Source organism: Penaeus chinensis, chromosome 33, assembly GCF_019202785.1.
Source record: "Penaeus chinensis breed Huanghai No. 1 chromosome 33, ASM1920278v2, whole genome shotgun sequence".
Lineage (NCBI taxonomy): Eukaryota > Metazoa > Arthropoda > Malacostraca > Decapoda > Penaeidae > Penaeus > Penaeus chinensis.
Genome location: NC_061851.1, coordinates 23,049,415 through 23,056,527, shown reverse-complemented (window position 1 = coordinate 23,056,527; position 7,113 = coordinate 23,049,415).

The following is a 7,113-nucleotide window of genomic DNA, read 5'->3' as shown; positions in this document are numbered from 1 at the left end:
CTGTCCCAAAGGGATGGTAATTGTTCGACCTAGATTAGTACTCTCTTTGAACCCTTAGTGTCTATACTTTGGGCGAAACTACAATGATTATGCCAAGCTATTGCAGTCGCCACGCCTAGAGCTACCTGTAGATAGTCAGATACAGGAAGTCCTGTCTATTATACTTGATCATACAAGCTGTGCATGTGTAGGTGTGATATACTAACATGGGTGCCTTATTACATGGCCTGAGTGTGTGTGTGTAGTGTTGTTGGATGTATAACCAACGTGCTTTACGAAGAGTAAACTTTTTTATATTTTCTCGTCATACATGAAGTTAATTATAAAGGTTTGTTTACGGCATGGCTTGATCAAGTACACCTATTTACGTAGTTGCCGTAGCGGTAAATTTATCGATGAATAACTGAAATGAAAAGCAATATTGAGATACATAAAACTCGAGTAAGAATAGTGTGCAAAAAAGTTGTTTCCTTGAAAAAGAACCTCATTTATCACTATTTTTTTTTTTTTTTACTTAGCTCCTTCGGTTTCTCTCGCTACGCCCCCCTCTCTCTCTCTCTCTTTCTCTCTATCTCTCTCACTCTCTCTCTCGCTCTCTCTCTCTCTCGCTCTCTCTCTCTCTCTCTCTCTCTCTCTCTCTCTCTCTCTCTCTCTCTCTCTCTCTCTCTCTCTCTCTCTCTCGCTCTCTCTCTCTCTCTCTCTCTCTCTCTCTCTCTATATATATATATATATATATATATATATCAATCTATCAAACTGTCAGTCTATCAATCAATCTCTCTCTCTCTCTCTCTCTCTCTCTCTCTCTCTCTCTCTCTCTCTCTCTCTCTTTATTACAAATACTAAATGTAACAATTCTGAGAAAGTTGAAGTGTCCATGCATTAGGTGTGTGCGTGTGTGTGTGTGTGTGTGTGTGTGTGTGTGTGTGTGTGTGTGTGTGTGTGTTTGTGTGTGTGTTTGTGCTTGTGTGTGTGTGTGTGTGTGTGTGTGTGTGTGTGTGTGTGTGTGTGGTTGTGTTTATGTGTGTGTTCGTGTTCGTGTTCGTGTTTGTGTTTGTGTTTGTGTTTGTGTTTGTGTTTGTGTTTGTGTTTGTGTTTGTGTTTGTGTTTGTGTTTGTGTTTGTGTTTGTGTTCGTGTTCGTGTTTGTGTTTGTGTTTGTGTTTGTGTTTGTGTTCGTGTTCGTGTTTGTGTTTGTGTTTGTGTGTGTGTGCGCGCACATCTATACGAGCGTGGGTGACTGTATATATTCATTCCATCAAGTATATAATGGTGTAAGTTGTGACCAAAATTCCCCCTTTCTGAAACGCGTCAATTCATCATTATCTCCGTCGCTCAAATTCTAATCCAAGTCTGATAACCATAATTTTTCAAGAGGTTTCGCAAACTTGTTTACTTCGTCTTTGCCACGACGTATCTTTAACAACTATAATTCCTGTATTATAATTTCTCGTATCTAAACTAAAACTATAATATCTCGTACCTAAACTAAAACTATAATATCTCGTAGCTAAACTAAAACTATAATATCTCGTATCTAAACTATAACTATAATTTATCGTATCTAAACTATAACTATAATTTATCGTATCTAAACTAGAACTATAATTTCTCGTATCTAAACTAGAACTATAATTTCTCGTATCTAAACTAGAACTATAATTTCTCGTATCTAAACTAGAACTATAATTTCTCGTATCTAAACTAGAACTATAATTTCTCGTATCTAAACTAGAACTATAATTTCTCGTATCTAAACTAGAACTATAATTTCTCGTATCTAAACTAGAACTATAATTTCTCGTATCTAAACTAGAACTATAATTTCTCGTATCTAAACTAGAACTATAATTTCTCGTATCTAAACTAGAACTATAATTTCTCGTATCTAAACTAGAACTATAATTTCTCGTATCTAAACTAGAACTATAATTTCTCGTATCTAAACTAGAACTATAATTTCTCGTATCTAAACTAGAACTATAATTTCTCGTATCTAAACTAGAACTATAATTTCTCGTATCTAAACTAGAACTATAATTTCTCGTATCTAAACTAGAACTATAATTTCTCGTATCTAAACTAGAACTATAATTTCTCGTATCCAGACTACAACTATAATTTCTCGTATCTAAACTAGAACTATAATTTCTTGTATCTAAACTATAACTATATTTTCTCGTATCCAGACTACAACTATAATTTCTCGTGCCTAAACTAGAACTAAAATTTCTCGTATCTAAACTATAACTGCAATTTCTCATATCTAAACTATAACTATAATTTCTCGTATCTAAACTATAACCATACTTTCTTGTACCAAATCCACCTCATTGGAATATCTCGACATTCCTCTCGCTTTTTTTCTGAATTTCTTTTTCACAATCTTTTTCATCTTATTCACCCCCCCCCCCCCCCCCCTCTCTCTTCCCTGCGCTGAAATAGGTCTCCTGGTCACGCGTCATTATAGAAACCCATCGATATTTCTTTACTTACTGTGTCGCGAATTCCTAAGCTTAGGAAAGTTATAATGAGGGTTATGATGTACTGGTATTAATAGCTTTTAAGCTGGTCAGTGGTATTTTGTTTTTTTGTTTTTGTTATTTTCATATAGCGGATTTAATGAACTTACGTAAATTATCTATTATAATTGTATTATATTTTAATATTGTTTCTATCTCTATTTTTTTCTTATTCTGTATAATATTTTTAACAGTTTTATTATCAATCCGCTTTATATTTCATCATTCCTTGTATTACTATTTGTTAATTTTCCAACTTATATATCTATTAATCTTCACAGTTAAATATAAATTAATTTTCTTTTAATGATATGAAACTATTTTCCTTATTTACCCATTAATTCCTATAGCTTAGATTAATCCATGGTCCTACATTTCCATTAATTCGACTAACTCATTACCAGATCCTTAACATTTATTTCATTAACTCTTCCTTTTTTATCTAATTCAATATCCCAGCAATCAGTATCTCTTACATCCTTATTACTTAATTTCTCACTTAATTCCTACCAAGGTTTCCTCCATTATTGCTAATACATTTACCGCATTACTCTAATTCCATTTTCAACTCTGTCGTCCTGAAATTCAATTCGAAATAGTGATTAGCTGAAGACAAACGGGCCATGATTATCCTTCGGGCGAGAATTTATTTCAAGGCTCTCAGGAATTTCCATCTCCACTATCTAGAATCCAGGCCGGAGATACGTTTAACTTTACTTGTAGGTTTTATTTTTCAACTTTTTAAATATTATTTATTTATTCGATTATTTATTTATTTATTTATCTATTCATCTTTTATTTATTTATTTATTTATTTATTTATTTTATGTGATCTTGACACGGTCGTAAATGGTTTGTGGTTATGTATGTGTGTGTGGAAGGGAGGGGGGTTTATGTACAAAGTGAGTGTATTGTGAATTACAGGGAAACAGGAATATTTTGATTTCAATGACACTAAACTTTCCTCTTCGCAAACGTGTTGACACATACACACCCACAACACACACACGCACACACACACACACACACACACACACACACACACACACACACACACACACACACACACACACACACACACACACACATGTACCCACAAACACAAACACCTACATCTACATTCCACCGCAAAATCGTTTTTTAACGTTTTTTTTCTCCCCTTCTTCCCTCCATCGTGGGTGAATTATTATCAGGACCTTGTTATTGGCTGTCAACGTCGTCAAGAGCTGTCTTCACGTGGTAAGATTTAGTTCCTTTGTAACAGCAATAATCGATGGATCTCTCTTCTCTAGCTCTCCCTCCTGCTCTCAACCTCTCCTGTCTTTTATTGTTTTTTTTTTCTCTCCCTCTCTTTCTCTCTGTGTCTGTGTCTATCTCTGTCTCTGTCTCTTATTTGATTACAATTATTAGACATGTTGCAGGTAATTTTTTACAGACTTATGGAATTCATTTTTAGTGACTCCTATTTTGAAGACAAACCTTATCTCACTGCGCCACGTACTCGTGTACTATATATACATATACTACTATTATGTACTATCACACATAATATACAAATTATATAATTGTCTATTATCTTTAGCCACACATTTGAAAGATTTAAGGACTGAGTTTCGACACCGATGATAGAAATTAATAGATTCCATAATTTGGGATATCTGGAGAGAAACTGTCGCTGATGGTGCGCCGTGCAACGACGTTCCTTTAATGCGGCGGACGCTCGTTCCACTGTTCTCGTGGGTCGTGCAGCTCGTCTTCCTGGCAGCCTCACTGGCTGCAGGTGCGGGACGTGTCAGAACATGTCCGCTCCTCCCCACGCGAGGCAGGAGTACTCGAGTGAAGAGCGAATTTCTACCTTGTAGAGGAGCTGCTTCCCTTCACCGTCCATCAGCCAGCTGATTCTTCTTAGGGATGCAAGTTTCGGCGAAGTCCTTCTCGCCATACTTTCTATGTGACTTTGGAAAGTCATTTTTTGTTCTATGTGATGCCCAGTATTTCAATTTCCTCTTATGGTCTTATTTTTTCCCCCATTGCAATTTAATTGGACATCACTGTTCCTCCTTTCGACGACCATAAGCTGGATTTTATTTGGGGCAAAGGAGGCTTGCCATTTCTCCCCCTAGTCGAGATTTGTGCGAGTCTTCCATTTCGTTTTTCTATGGCAGCATCCTGCTCCCTGGGCTCATATACCTAAAGGAGAGTGTTCCATCATCCGCAAATGTTTTTGCTTCAGGAATGAGGTGGAGCAAGTCATTGAGGAAGACATTCAACAGCAGAGGGCCCAATATGCTTCCCTGAGGGACACCTGCTTTGATGTCGTAGTGTTTTCCATTGAGAACTACTCTCATTTGCCTGTTGTGTAGATAATTTTTCAAAAGAACCAGTTCACCGTCAACTCTAAATGCTTTAACTTACTTAATAAACCTAGGAGCCTTACCGTATCAAAGGCTCCCTCTATGTCCAGGACAAGAACACAAGTGCGCTGTTAGCGGTCAAGTGCAGCTGACCAGTGAACGGTTCTTCCGAAAGCCATATTAACGGGTGGACAGAAGATGGATGTTGTTGAGGTGGTTTGTTAGGTGGGAAGATTTTTTTTTTTTTTTTTCAAATATCTTGACAGCCAGGAAACTGGCCTCTTTTTTAAAGATGAGGACAACATTACTTTGTTTCCAATGTGTAGGCCATTTACAGGATTTAAGCATGCGTCTCTCTCGCTCGTTGTAACCCTGTTTATTTCTTATTACTCAAGATGGGAAGTGTGGGAGGTTTTTGCTCAGGATAAGTAATTTTACTTGAGAAATGTCTTGCCAGTGCATCTGTCTTTTCTTCAGAGCTTACTGCTAGTGTCCCATCTTTTGTTATCAAGGGTGGGATAGTTTCATCCTTTGTGTTGTCTTGCTTGTCTTTAACAATGTTCCATCATAATTTTGTTCCAACTTTACCTTCCTTTATTTTTTATTTTTTTATTATTTTTTTCTCCCATTGCTGAATGGCCCATTTCTGAGTATGTTCCATTTGTTCCATTTGTTGTGCAGGCTATCTATGGAGTTGCTTGTTTCCGTTTGTAGGATTTATTTTATACCGGATCCATTTTTGACGTTTGATGTTAGGTCTCCAAACAATACAAAATGATGGCAGTTATGGATGGTCATAAGTTGATCAAGGTTTTGTAGTAAATCTATAATTAGTGTCCCTTGTGAAGGCGGCCGGTAGCAACCACAAAGAAGAATACCGTGACGTTTCTTATCCACCAATGCAATCTGGTAAGGGAAAATCTATTATCTGCAGCTGCAGGTTTATTCTGTAGCACAGTGCAATTCCTCCTCCCTGCGCATTTCTGTCTCAACGCATCCCATTTGAATATCCTGGAATACTTGCATAGTTGGATGGAATCCCTTCATCAAGGAAGGTTTCAGCTGCGAATACAATGTCAGCCTTCTGTTTATTTACTAACTGGTGAGTTAGTTTTCGAACATTGGTGTGGAATCCTTCGTATTTCGAAATGTTTACCACTGCCTTGGGAATACTCCTGTCTGTGCATTGTGGGAGTATGTTCGTTGCTTTCTTGGGTAATGACCAAGCTGTCGATGAAAGAGATGGCTTCTCTTCAGAGAAACCGTCGACGATGGATGTGAACCTGGAGAGTTGAGCCTTCGTGGGGGCCAGCTCTTTCCTCAAGTTCCTTATAAGAGTCACAGCCTCTCTTTGTGAAAGCGAGTCCGGATCCGTGTCTTCCTCTTCAGCCACCTGCTTAATTCACAAGAGGCTGAGTTCTCCTCTCGGGTCCACCAAACCTTAATAATCATCAATTAAAAGAGTTGGGAACAGAAAAAAAAGTAAAAACCAAAAATACTGGCGAAACGTGAGTCCGGATAACGAGGTTTCTGGCGCGTCCGAAAGGGGCGTCAAGTTTTGAACAAACCTCTCTCTCTCTCTCTCTCTCTCTCTCTCTCTCTCTCTCTCTCTCTCTCTCTCTCTCTCTCTCTCTCTCTCTCTCTCTATCTATCTATCTATCTCCCCCCCCCCCTCTCTCTCTCTCTCTCTCTCTCTCTCTCTCTCTCTCTCTCTCTCTCTCTCTCTCTCTCTCTCTCTCTCTCTCTCTCTCTCTCTCTTTCATTCCTCTCTTTTTTTTCGATTCTTATATGAGGTGGTTTCCAGTGACCCACTTTTATCCGATCTTAATGTGAAGTTTCGTGTCGTCAATGACTTTTCCGGAATGTAGTTGTGTTGTCTTTCCTCCCTGCCTGTCTGTCTCTCTCTTCACTCTCCACTCTTCCCCTCTTTCCTCTTCCTGTTTCTCCCCTTTTCTGGTTCTTCTTTTTTTCCCCCTCTTACATCTCCATGACGCCTTCGCCTTCATTTTTTTCCCTCTTTTTCTAATTGTCTCTCCTTTACCCAGTTTTCTTTTTTTCCTTTGTCTCGTTTTCCTTGTTTCCTGTTCTCCCTTTCCCTTCATCCTGTACCTCTTCCTCTTCGTTACGTGCGAGAGATGGGGCATGTTGCTTTCCACTCTCAACATTGCACTTGCAATTGGACTGTCCGCTCGAGCCTTCAAATGCTTGACACTCTCTCTCTGTCGCTCATTACTTCTCC